Source organism: Uloborus diversus, chromosome 4 (genome assembly GCF_026930045.1).
Source record: "Uloborus diversus isolate 005 chromosome 4, Udiv.v.3.1, whole genome shotgun sequence".
Taxonomy (NCBI): domain Eukaryota; kingdom Metazoa; phylum Arthropoda; class Arachnida; order Araneae; family Uloboridae; genus Uloborus; species Uloborus diversus.
This window is the reverse complement of record NC_072734.1, coordinates 88,567,193-88,580,707: the sequence shown is the minus strand read 5'-3', so window position 1 is coordinate 88,580,707 and position 13,515 is coordinate 88,567,193. Positions and strand designations below refer to the sequence as shown.

Genomic DNA, 13,515 nt, shown 5'->3' with positions numbered 1-13,515 from the left:
GTATTAATCGAATATAAAGTTAAAATATAGTATTCTTTGCATCTCTAATGAATTTTTGAATGCAACCAGTTCGTTGAAAATAAAGACCGATATTGCACCAAGTTGTAAAACAAGAAAAAGAACTAGGGAGATTCTTATTGATCCACTGTTTTTACTTGTAAAAATTTCTTTTTCTATCAATTTTATTGCGCTATTTTTTGACTATGCTTTGTGGTTTAGGAGGGTTTCGACGCGTTTCTAATTTTTTGTTTTACCTCCATTTTTTTTGCACTCATTTGCGTGAACAACTCATCATTGCAATATACCGCATGCAATCATTATTCGAAACATATATGATTTTTAAGTTAATACATTCGTCCAAATTCAAGCATCTTTGCAATAATCCCGATATTAACTCAAAGCCGATAATTCTCAAGTTATGATGTGTTGCAGTGCAACAAATGAATTGTATTTCAACCAACTCGTTTTCATGTCTTGATTCGCCGACCTTACTGTCTGACCACGGATTGTATGGAAAGACAAACATCCGTTTTACAGCCAGAAATGGACGAATCTATTATTTTTTACCGATGTCAACTTTTGCGAAGCAGAGTCTTATTCAAATGAGTGGAATACGCACATCAAATTTTTACTTTTCCCCCTTTTTCACATAGATTCGTCTTATCTGGACGCTTGAAAATTCCATGCAATCCGTGGTTGGATTATACTTTTGTTCGTTAAAGTTCATTATAGCAATTTATTAACTCCTCATGTTGCCAGTCTTCGAGTTCAAATGTTTTGTAAATTATGACTTTCTTTCCAATTTTGACTGTTTTTATGAGTATTACGATGCTATTTTGGTTATTTTATTGATCCTGATAGCATTGTCCTTTTTCTACTATAACTTCCGACGGCCCGCGGACCATATGTGGCCCGCGAAGCTGATCGATGTGTCCCATTCTGTTTAAAATTACGAACCGAAAACTATGTTCTGCTAACTTCCAAGATAACCAATCATGCTCATTGGGTATTGAGAAATTAATGCAATTTTGGAACCAAATCGTCGGAAATTGGTTTCTAAGAAGCAAATGGAAACTTCGCATTTATAAAATAAATATGTAGTAATGATAACAATTCTTGGTTAGCAATTTTCCTTCCTTTTCCGTGCTTTCTCCATCTTGTCCAGAAAAAAAATCAAATGTATTTAAATTTTGCATGCCGTTCTTTCCACGAGATTCACCTTAATATAAGGTATGGCCTTCTGGGACAAATATAGATTGGGCACTAAAGTATGTTTTGAAACAGACTTAATGCGCTATAAAACGATTCAATGCGCATATGTTATAAAATGAACTCTTTAAAACAAGATTAAATGCGTTTTAAACCGATTCTGAATCCTATTAAATGAAGACTAGATTCCTATAAAAGGTGATAGTTTAAATATGTTTGCAGTTCTCACTTTTTCATGTGTATTATTTATGGAAAATAACAAATAGCTTTCGTATTTGCGTAGCATGCATTTATGTGTCATTGAAGCAGTTTATAATTCAGCATGATAAAAGTAGGAAATAACTTGTTTGGAAAACTGAAGTATTTTTGAAAATATCATGTCATATTATGATGGAAAACCTCTTTTTTTTTCCACCGTCGCTTCTACTTAGTCGACCTTCCATATAGCCCTGCATCCACAAAAAAAAAAAACCTCAAGAACAGAAAGTAGATCAAAAGTTTCCTCAAATCAACAAGACTTCTTCAATATTTAGGCATATTCGTGCAATTATGTAACGCTATTTATTTTTTAAGGTTATTTTTGTTATTTTTCGTTGTAAAAGGTGTTTACTACATTAACGTGTAAAACTGAAATAGTTTGAAGTTTAAAAAGACTGGTTTTACTTCCTGACATTCCATCTGACTTGGTGTTCTTCTATCTGATATTTTTACTATTCTGTTTCTGTCAGATATGCGGCTTTTTCATATGCTAATGAAAGAATTTCGTATTTTATAAAAGCACATTAAGGCTAATTTCGTTCTACATTAATAAGAGGTTTTGCGTGCCAGTGTGTAAACTAATCGCTTGCGTATTGAACAATAGATTGCAAGAGTCATTGTCTAACTTAAATTAGGGCGCCCGCAGCGGCTAACATTTTTTCGTGTATTTTACTAAATGGTTAGGAAGGATAAGAAAAACATCCTCGGGTTTAATACATTTGGGTAATCGTGGGAAAGAGAGGTTCTGCGGGATAAGATTGATTCTGCTGTTAAAATCATGCACATTGACTATGCTGGTTGTCAATTTCTCGAAATAGTTTCTTCTAAAAAAAATAGTTCCTGTAGGATACGTTTTGATCCAATAAAAATTTCCATCTCTACAAATGAGGCGTTGTGTGATGAGTGTTGTCGAGTCCCGACTTACGCGAGGGATGCGTTCCAAGACTCCTCGCGTAAGTCAAAATTTCGCGTTGTTGAAAAATATATGTATACAATTTTTTTTAGAAGCAAATTAAATTCTTTTAGACACTTATAAATGCCCCTTAAACTGCTTTATAGCATTCCTCTACTGTGCGCTACAGTTTTTTACATAAAGAACTGAACTTTTACTGTAATTAAAAAATAAACTTTTATTCAACATGAAATACTTAAGATGCACAAAATGAATGATCAATGGGAGGGAAAGATATAAAATAAAACAATATAGTATGCATAGTATGTCGTTATAATAAAACGTTGTACTATATTAGTACTTTAACAGTAGATACAGTAACAATATTTATGAGTTAAAAAATGAAGATAATGATGATTTATGCTCTATTATCAGATCGTTATCTTGATCCAATACATCTTTAAATACGGTTGCTTTGCATTTTCTTTTATAACGTTTCAATTTGTGGCAACAACCCCTCTTCCTGATTTCTTTAACCCACAATACAAGATCAACTTCTATTTTCATAATATTTACTTTGCTAGACTGCTCTACAATCCTCAGTATTGAAACTAAGTTCTGAACTTTTATGAATATTTTTTGTTTTGAATTTTAATTGTACGTATGGAAGATTCACTCATACTTATTGTCGCGTTACCGTCGACCTTTTGTAGTTGTTCAAGCATATCGAGAATCTTAGCCTTTTTTTTATCAGAAACTTTCTTTTTCTTCCCATCTTCACTAACTTTAGATGAAGGTGCCATTATATTTCATCAACTTTAATATTTAAAATTAAAAAAAAAAAAGAAACTATCATTTTATACACTGACAACGCGACACGTAGACTAGTTTGGTATGGGAACTTTCGCTGTCAGTGATGCTTAAAGGGATGTAATAACATTCACAAAATCAATATTTAGTAGCCAATAACGAATCCGATTCTTTCTTCCAAAAAAATTCGTGTGGTGGACGAAAACTTCGTGTTAGCTATAAAATTCATTACTCATGAAAAAATCGCGTTATAGCCTTTTCGCGTAAGTCGAGTCGCGTTGTAGCGAGAGTCGACTGTAATCTTTTCCTGGGAAGAAAACCAAGCTTAACAGAAAAAAATATGTCTCACGCATAGTATTTATCAGGAAGTCGTCGGAGCCGGACTGATTTTAGGGTAAAGGGATCGGAGTTGGGAATCGAAAGTTTGAAATTTCAAGAGTCATAGTCGGTCACTTGCCCCATAGTTCACTACTCCGCCAGTGCTTGTGCAGTCAGAGTAAAAGTCGAAGACTCTAAAATTCCCTGAGTCTGAGTTAGAGCCGGTCCTTTTTTTTTTTTCTAAATCAGCAGCCCTGTTATTTATACGAAAAGAAAAAAAATTGTTTTGGTTAAAAATTGATTTGAAAATAATTTAAAATTTCAATTAAAGAATTCGCTCCTATTCCAGAAAATTCAAACCGAGTAAATATTCTCCCATTGCTTTTTAGTAGAAGGAAATAATTCTTATGTGTTTTGCACGTTGGTGCCTCTTGTATCTCCAAAACATGTATGGAAAAGATAATACTTCATAAAATAATGTAAAGGTTAAGCAAAATCAAAGGTTAAGCAAACTCCTGTAAAATTCTGTCATTTAAAGTCACTTAATGAATTTAGCAGGCGATACGTAAACTACAGTTCAACTTCTAAAATGCGATCAATATTTGGTTGTATATTTATGAAAAAGAAATACTATATGCAAATTCATTTGTTACACAATTTTGGTCACGTCTTTTTCTTTAAAAAAAATGGCATAAATATGTAATATGATGTAGATACCAAGTGCTTGGGGGGGGATGCCATAAATGTTCAATCTCATGCTACAAAGTGGCAACAATAGCTATTAGTTAAATAAGCAAATAGGTCTTCAGTTTCCCATTATTAGATCTGATGCTACAAAATGGCAGAAATAGCTACTGTTGTAGTTACATAAGCAAATATGCAGTTGTACATAATTGATGATCTAGGTATAAGGACAGATCCAGTTCACGAACCCAGTTTTCGATCTAATCTTTTACTATTTTGAGAGTTTTGTGTACGAGTGGGGGCTTCTTACGCAGAAAGTCGTATTTCGTCGATAAATATAATCGTGACTTATTCGTGATGTTTTCTCTTTCGAGGTTTGCATGCAAATGTATCGAATCTCATTCTGAAAAAAAAAACAGTGGCGGAAGCTCATTAAGGTTATCGCGGAGGTAGATCTTAAAAGGAAAGACGAAGTTATCTATTTCACTTCTTCAACCTTTTTAGTCAACAGGAAACGGCGTGCTAGTTGTGCTAAAATTCGTGGTTATTTGTCAGACTTCGTTCGCTGCTCTTCCTGTATCAACGAATAATTCACCTGACTGAAATGCTTGCTTGTTCGTTGAAAATCGCTTAATGTGTACAAAATAAAATGGAAAAAAAGATTATTAATCAACTCGTATATATATTTGTGTAGGCATCACAATGAATGTCCGCCAGGGAGTGTAGTAGATGGTCGTGACTAATCTTTTCAGAGAACCCTTCGTTTTAAGCCATTTTGAAAGTTTGAAAAAACGTACAGTAAAACCTGTGAAGTTGACCACCCTTGTAAGTTGACCGCTTTTTTCAGGCACGGAATTAGCCCTTATCATATAAATCAACCTCTGTAAGTTGACCACCTGTTTAAGTTGACCACTAAAGTAGTGTACCGCAAATGGTCAATTTACACAGGTTTCACTGTACTATTATTATTTATTTAAAATCGAAGTTTAATGCTGTCTTTTACCACAAAACTCACACAGTTAGTTTACACAACAATTGCGTGGTGGCGTATAGACAAGGTAACTAATAGTGAAACACAAAAAGAATTTCCTAATTTAGACTACGAAAACCATATAAGCATTATAAATGTTTTGTTTGCATTGTTGTATTTGGGAATAAATAAATCAGTTAATAGTAGTATTGCACAAAACTTAAAATTTTCTCTAATGCAGTTTATTTTGTTTTAAACTGTCACTTCTGTTACTGGGGTGCGATATATCGTCGCCTCTAAGCAACAGTAAGCCTCAGAATAACAATTAAGCTATCCTCCTATTGCTGTGATGCGAAGATAGTTCTGTGAAAGCTCGAAATAGGAGAATCAACTATCAACGGAATAATTCGGTCTTTCAAAGATGTCTTTGCTGTGTAAAATTTGACATTCTCCAGCGAATTTCGACACTTCCCAGATTTTAATTTTTTACATTAAGAAGTACATATTAGAACCTCCGTCCTCCAGAGAAAAGTTGTTGCTTTGCTACTGGTGCCCGCGGAAATGTGACGTTTCCCGAAACATATCGTCAGTTGCTTAGTGTGTTCGAAAAGGGATGAATAGGATTAAATACGGTGACCGTTGATTAATAAGCACTCAATGATTAGAAAAATCAACAGATTCCTACCATCAAAATGAAATCAAATGTAGTTTTAAACACAATTCTCCCTCTGTATCCCTTCCAAGCCTGCTTTCCACGTCACACAGAAAAGCATTCTGAAAACATAATAGGAATTTTTTTTTATGTTTTACCACTGATTAATTACGATCTGCAATGACAAGAATCTGTCTTAGAGTGGTGTTACGGGAGATAATCATTTGAAAAAGTACTCAATTAAAAATAAAATCTTCTTAACTCCTTTAATTTTTCCGGCTTTCATCGTAAAAACGGTAATGTCATTTCGTGCGTAAAATTACTCTATATAAGGTAAAAAGACACACACGAAAGCCCCTTGCAATAAATCTAACCTGTTCCCATGATAACATTCACCTGGCACAAAATCGCCATAAATTTCACTCTCGAGATTTTGTTGTATTTTTTATTGGCGTAGCTCATCACGAGAAGTAATTTCTTTACCTATTGCTTAAGAAACAAGCCACACTTTGTGAGAAGGTTTATCGGTGTGACCGTCAAGACGTGCGTTCACCTTTGTTTTTAAACGACCGTCATCCCCCGCGTCCCCTCTTCTGAAGAATCTGTCCTCGATTTTCTTCATCTCTTTTCCTCCTTGGCGACAAGCTTTGAAAGAATCTACCGAAAAAGTGTTTCCGAACATGTTGCTCGAAGAGAAAATAAAAGTCGTCTGCTTTTCCGTCTTTCCGTTTCAAAACTTTTTTCTCTCTCTTTCTCTTGTTGGATAATTACACGTGCTGTAATTGACATTTGATTTGCCTTTGGAATCATTTGAGCAACGTGTAACGTTTCGGAGGCATTGACTTGAAGAATTCGAATGTTTGGATTGAAATCGTTTCAGCTTTTTTTTTTCGTTGCTGTTAGTTGACTCGTTTGCAGCTTCCTTTTGTATTGGTGAAGAAAAAAACTATAAATATGATGAGTAATTCAATTCGATCAAAATAGCAGTCATCTTATATGACATTGGAAGATCGTTAACTACCTTTTGGTCTTTGTGAATTAGACTTTTTTGATTTTGCGATCAAACATCTATTGAATAATGATCCATCCTTTTTTTGGTAATGTTTACGGAAGGCTATTGGTTTTTGATTGTGAACTAAGCAGTTAGTCAAAAATGCATTAATATTTGCGATCATGTTTTTGTGCCCAATGTTCACCTTCCTTTATCAACCATCAGATTTGTATTTGAAATTCTTTCGAAGGTATTGATTGTTCAAGCTAAACGTAGTTTATACTCACTTTTAAATGCCATTTTCATTTTTCTTCCTTTGCCACCTCTGAAACTTGATTGGCAAAGATCGTTGTCAATGACGAATGGCGGTTGTCTTTTGTCGGATGTGTAAACAGGGCTTAAAAAGAAAGCCTTAAGCATGTGGATTTGTTTGTCTTTTCGAAGAACAAACACCAGTGAATTAAAGTTCATATTTTTCTATGCATCTCATCACTCCAACTCTTAGCGATGCGCCTTAGACTTTAACCTTCCGAAGGGGTCATTAAGTTCATACTCATCTGACTCCCGCAGTCTGAAGGCTCTAAAATTGAAACCAATAAATAGTAAACTTTCGAGTCCCTGCGTTTTTTCTAACCCTTCCCCCACCCTCATTCGAATTTAATTGGTTAAATTTTTGACGAGTTCGATTATAGTTTTCCGAAAAGCATGAATTATCTTGACTAATAAAAACTAATACTACAATCGCATTCAAAAGCTGGCTTATAAGATTTTTGATTCTCCGTTCCACAACTGTATACAATGTGTAACCCCTACCATATTTTTCTAAATTATCTGTAAACATTTTTGTAGCTTTAATTTTTACAGCAATATCAAATTTTATCCATGTTTTATTCATCTTCCATTGTTATCGTTTTCAATGTTTTTTCAAAGTACGTATTTTATGAATTTGGAATCGGGGAAGGAGGGGAGAAGCAAAAATTCAAAGATCCCAAGATTTGGCCTGTGCGATAATGATAATCATGTCCTGGCGTTGGTATTGCAATAATCGAATTTAATGCTTTCATATCGCTTAAATTGCAAGTTCACTAAAAATATTCACGACCGAAAAACTTTAACATTCTGTGGTAAAATATTAATTAACAATAACAGTATACGGTTGAAAATCTTTTATTACAACCTAAGGGATCTGTTTCCGTCCTTTTTGAGTCATTAAACGAAAATTTCACTAAAAGGGTCCTGCATAAAGTTTATTTCTTAAGAATTATTGATAATTTATAAGGAGTAAAACTCAAATTTTTAAAACTTTAGAAGATTTATGTGTGAAAGGGAGCACAAACATTTAAGAAGCTTTAAATGATTTAATTTTTTTTCTAAAAATGTACACTGTTTCTTTATGACGCGCTCAGCAAGAGAAAAATTAAGGGAACTTACTTTAACCATATTACATTCTAACTATGCTGCCCTGTTATAGAAAATGCCTAAACGGTGACTTTTTTGTGTACCTGGAGAGTTACATTTTGCTTACACAGAGCATGTTACCAAAGCACACAGTTATATTTTAGGTTTAAAATGTTATTTTTTTCAAATTATGTCTTAATTACATCACATGTAACAGAAAAAATTAAAATAGAAATGTCCAAAAGAGTCGAAAGCAAAGTGTTACGTGCCTTAGTTTTGAACTTCAAAATAATAAGACCAACAGGCAAATCAGAACTACAAAATACCCTAGGAATCCAACAAAATGTTAAGAATGAACAGTGTTGCTATACAGCAGATTCAAGATTCCTTCTTTTTACCCATAATAATTGAACTCATTTCTAAGCGAGGAGAATGACGTGAAAACCTTGAAACTGATGGCATTAATTATTTAAATAATTAAATAGATTAAAAAATTGTTTTACACCTTCAAGTATGCATGGTTTAATACTATAAATTGAATTTGTAGAATGTTGATGTATTTTTTAAAAAATAATTTAAGTGCATTTGAGGCAGTGAGAAGCAAAGGGATGTAAGTGGATATTTTCAAGTTCTAAGTAAAACGCGTAAAAAGGCTACCTCCTACGTATTGAAAGGCTCTGAGAAGTTGAGCTCCGACTCTGACAATGCTTACCTCTGTTTCGGAAACTAGGAAGGGGTAATTAGCACTAAGTTGAGTTGAGAAACTTTCTTCGTAGCTTTTCAAAAATATTGCAACTAAAATCCAAGCCTGTAATTCGTCTATTTTTTTTACTTAAACTCCCCTAAAACAGGTAAACATAGTCAAGATCACAGCTCAACTAACCAGAGGCTACGGGCTTTCATTGATTTTTTTTTTCTAAATCATGTTGTACAACAGCACCTACTAGGGCTACTAGTACTATCTCTTGCCCCAAGACAGAAGAGCGGTTCCCGTACTAATTGTACTGGTTATCTCCAAATTTGTAGTTTTGCCACTTGCTCCTCACTACTTCAATCAAGAAAAATTTTCAGACAGGCCAGGAGAGTGACTTTCTTGTTAATCAGAAATTTTCTTAGAAAAAATATTGTTTTAAAATGAATGAAAATATATTGCAAAAATTGTTTCAAACAGTTAAAAAAAAAACTTTGGGTCAAGTAGTTTTTGTGTTATTCTTCCCGGACACTATTTTGTTAAGATTTTGGAGAATTACCCAACAATTACTTACGTTTGCCTCACTGCTCTTGTGACGTCAATAGCTCAGTCTGTACGGACTGAGGGGATCTGAGAATTTTCGCTGGGAATTCCGACCCGAATTTTAACAGCTGATATTATCAAGATATGTTTCTAAATTGTTTGTGATTTTTCTAGCTGGTGTTCCTTAATTCATTCATAATGTCTGCAGTTATTTTTAGTCACATTTTAGCAAAAGTTTCTTCCAATAATTAAAGGAGAAAATAGAAGTGTGGAACTCCTATACTATTTATCTATCAACCACCTTGCTTTTTTTTCTTGATATTTGTCCTTGGCGGAAGTCCAGGACTGAGAAACTACTCAACCACAGTAACACGTGTCTTGTTTTCTAAATGACTCTCGGGGGGGGGGGGGGTGCAGGAAAAACCGTCTGCCCGAAATATCTCTGGCTTTTGACCAAGCAATGTGGAAACCGCCTGTTTACAAAATTCGCGTAGGGATGTTATGGAACTATGTTTTTCTTGATTTTACGTTTTGAATTTCAAAAAGAGAATTACAGTTGGCAGGTTGCACTTGTTGGTTGTAACAACAAGTTGTTCTCAACCATGGTTCAAACTGACTCTTTTTAAACGGTTTGAGCTCAAAGACCCCTTGGGGAAACTTAACCTCATTATTATCTTTCTTTTGCAAATCAGAGTTGCTGGTGACTCTGTAGCGCTTCTGAATTTGAAGAATAGGACGCCAAAAAAAAAAAAAAGTCCTGTAGGATCAGTTTCTTTTTTTCGAAATGTCCAAAGTTCTCAAGGATGCTTATGTATCCTTGGGATCCAAACGTGTAATAGCACACTCTCAGGGACAACCCTGTAATTAAACTTTGTTGCCACCGCTTAAAAAAAAATTAAATTTCAGTTCTCACCCTTTCTCTTTCTTCTTTTCTTTACATGAATTATACTTCGTCTTTTTTTTCTTTTTTTTTCCTTTCCGTTCCAACTTTGACTTTCATTATTTCTCTCTTCTAAATTGAACTTCCTGACGTCCTTTTTAGAAATGAACAGTCATAATGTTTTCTTTAAAAAAATAGATTTTATTTCTTCTTTAATTTCTGAATTTGAATGTCATCATTTGTTTTCCTTTTTGAACTACTTAACCAATAAAAGTGTTTTCAAAGAAGCATGCAAAAAATACATGATATATATATATATATATATATATATATATATATATATATATATATATATATATATATATATATATATATATATATATATATATATTAATGTCGCTATGCAAAAATAAGTAAAAAATTAAAAACTTAATACAGTAGAGAACCAATTATCCGGGAAGTTCGGGACCATAGCTATGCCGGATATCTGAATTTCCCGGTATTCTGGATTGCTAAAAAGAGCTTTTGGCCGATTGTTTATAATACTTAAATTACTATAATAAATAGTAACACGTATTAAAATAAGAAGAAAACAGTTCAGATATGCTTATCAATATCGAAACATTAAAAACTACTCCTGAGAGAATAATTTAAACACCAAAAACCTTAAGTTATTTAATAAGACCTGAGACCCTCACACTCATTTTGAAAAGGAAAGAAAAACACCAATTTTCGATGTTTTTAAATAAAAGAGAATGAAGGGAAGGGCACGAAACAAGTTTTTGAACGTAAATGAGCGATTCTTCTACGATAGTGTATGAGGAGACTTTGTTTTCATGAACGCGTTTTTTTTTTTGCCCTTTTTTTGTAAAGGTTTGGCGTTAGCGATTATTGATAACTATTGCTTTTACATTAAGTTAATACCAATTGAAATTTAATTTATGAGTTCCTGCAGCCTTATTACAGTCTTGTGTTTAACGATTTATAGTTTCCACCATCAACTATCCGGAAAATTCGAGAATCGCGGCGTTTCACGCTGTTTTGCGACGTCACTTCTGCTCTAAACGGTTTTAATTAAAGGCCATTCAATAAAATATTGCATTATAATGTGACAATATTCATTTCTTTAGTTTTTCAGTTGGAATAAAACACAAAAATTTCAGACTTACGTGTGTACTTTTTAGTTCAAGAAAATATTCCGGAAATTTGACAACCCTTTGAAGCTCATTTTTGTAAACATTTTCCCGAGTTATAGATGAGTAATATGGTATTTATTAAGAAACCGCTCATTTTCTTTTAGGTATTTCAAAAAAAAATGCTTAGTTTTTCAAAAATTGCCAAAAATGCGTATTTTTAAAAAATGGCGGGAAAATCGGCAAAAGGTTGCCGGTTTTCTGGTTTCCCGGTTTTTTGGTTCCCGGATAAAAGGTTCTGCACTGTAGTAGAAAATGAAAGTGATTTATGAGGTGAGAAAATATCCAATCCTTTCTGCTTTTTCACAAATTTTTAGGAAGTAGTTCAATTTAAACGAAACTGTTCTTCCGCTGTTTTTTCCACGGCTGTGGAGTCGACTCATTTTGGGGTAAAGGAGGTGGAGTCGTTCGAAAACATGCCGACTCCGACTCAAGGTTTCTTTTTTTTTTTTTAATTTTCACTGACTCCCCTTGCATTATTTTGTATAAAGGCCAACTGATAAAAAAAATAACTGCCATTGTGGCAACCAGCTGACTTGATTGTATATCAAACTTTCTGTAACAGCTACCAGCTACCTACGCTGTCTCCTAGTTTGCTTATTTTCTATTTTTATTTAACTGATAGCAAATGTCAACAAACAGTTGTTGACGTTTGTTGCTTAACATTTTCTAAGTATCAAATAAAAATAATAAAAAAAATTTTACCTCGATCTCAGTTATAAAATAGTAAAAGGAATGTATGTATCGCTTAAGCAAGTCGGGAAACTTCTGAGGGAGCTTGGTCAATTCAAAAAAAGTATTGGCACGAAAGCGCAAATCCAGAAGATCTAATAAAATATCTTGGATACCGCTGAAAAGTACAAAATAAAATTAGTACATGATTTATTGGTTACAACACTCAATAATTGTAGTGAATCCTAAAATCTTCATATTAAGGATAATTCTGAAGCTGCCAATAAAATTAAAATTAAGCCAAGAAATGTTGCTATAGTAAAAGATATTCGTACAAAGCTGTACACTTCCGCACAGGGCCGGCTCTAGTAGTTCCGCCGCCCTAGGCGATATTGACAAGTGCCGCCCCCTACTGAATAATAATAGTAATAATAATATAAAAACAATAGTAAAGTGCTTAAAATTAAAGTTAGTTTCAAGTTAAATTCCAAACTATGTTTTGCATATCCAAGCACTGGTACATCTCAAAAAAATTTTTTTTTATCATTGAAGCAGTGAATCTTATGACGCTAAAACAGATATTCGTACGTAAAAAAAATTTCAATTTTAAAATTTGCCGCCCCTAAAATCTGCCGCACTAGGCGGCCGCCTAGGTTGCCTTTTGCCTACCCCAAGAGCCGGGCCTGCTTCCGCATTTTGTGTAAAATTTGCTCCAGACGTTACATGTACCCGACCTCTCTCCGCAGTATAGTGCACTATTTGTGTTGAAAGAAGTTTTTAAGATGAAATTTAAGATTTATTGTGGAAATTTTTCAGAATTAAATTATTTCATTTTTTATAAACTCTGAAATTAAGTTGAGGTGTCACTAGGGAGGAGGGGTGCTTTCAAAACTTGAAAGCACAGGATTTGTTCAAAATCTATTCGTTAAACATTAAAAGGGAGCAAATTATTCCTTTTAATTTTTTAAATGGAATTTTTAAGTAATTTTACTTTAGAAATCGCAACTATTGGATAATTTGATTTTCAAATTGAATTTCTAACGTTGTATGCATCTTAGGTTTACAACAAAATACAACGCGAAAATTTCATAAAAAGGAATTTATGTTTCAGTCTTTGTTTAATGGTTTCCCCCTTTCCTATAAGGGGAGGTGATTTGAAAAAACTAAAAAGTTGGAGTCGGACGTTTCAAAATTCTGGAGTCGGAGTCGGTCATTTTTCTTCCGACTTCGCAGCCCTGGTTTTTTCTCCGAAACAACCACGCATGGGGAAAAACCTACCTTTTCTCCTATGCTATAGTGCAATCTCAAGGCCAGAGACGGTTTTGCCGGGTAGCAACTGTCGTGGTTGTTAAGG

General features: G+C 33.8%; 1 protein-coding gene across 1 annotated transcript in view; it reads left to right on the top strand.

Annotated features, from left to right (window-relative positions):
* The window catches only part of LOC129220185 (heat shock factor protein 2-like), a 135,983-nt gene that overhangs the window by 46,455 nt on the left and 76,013 nt on the right, over positions 1-13,515 (top strand). The window lies entirely within an intron of this gene.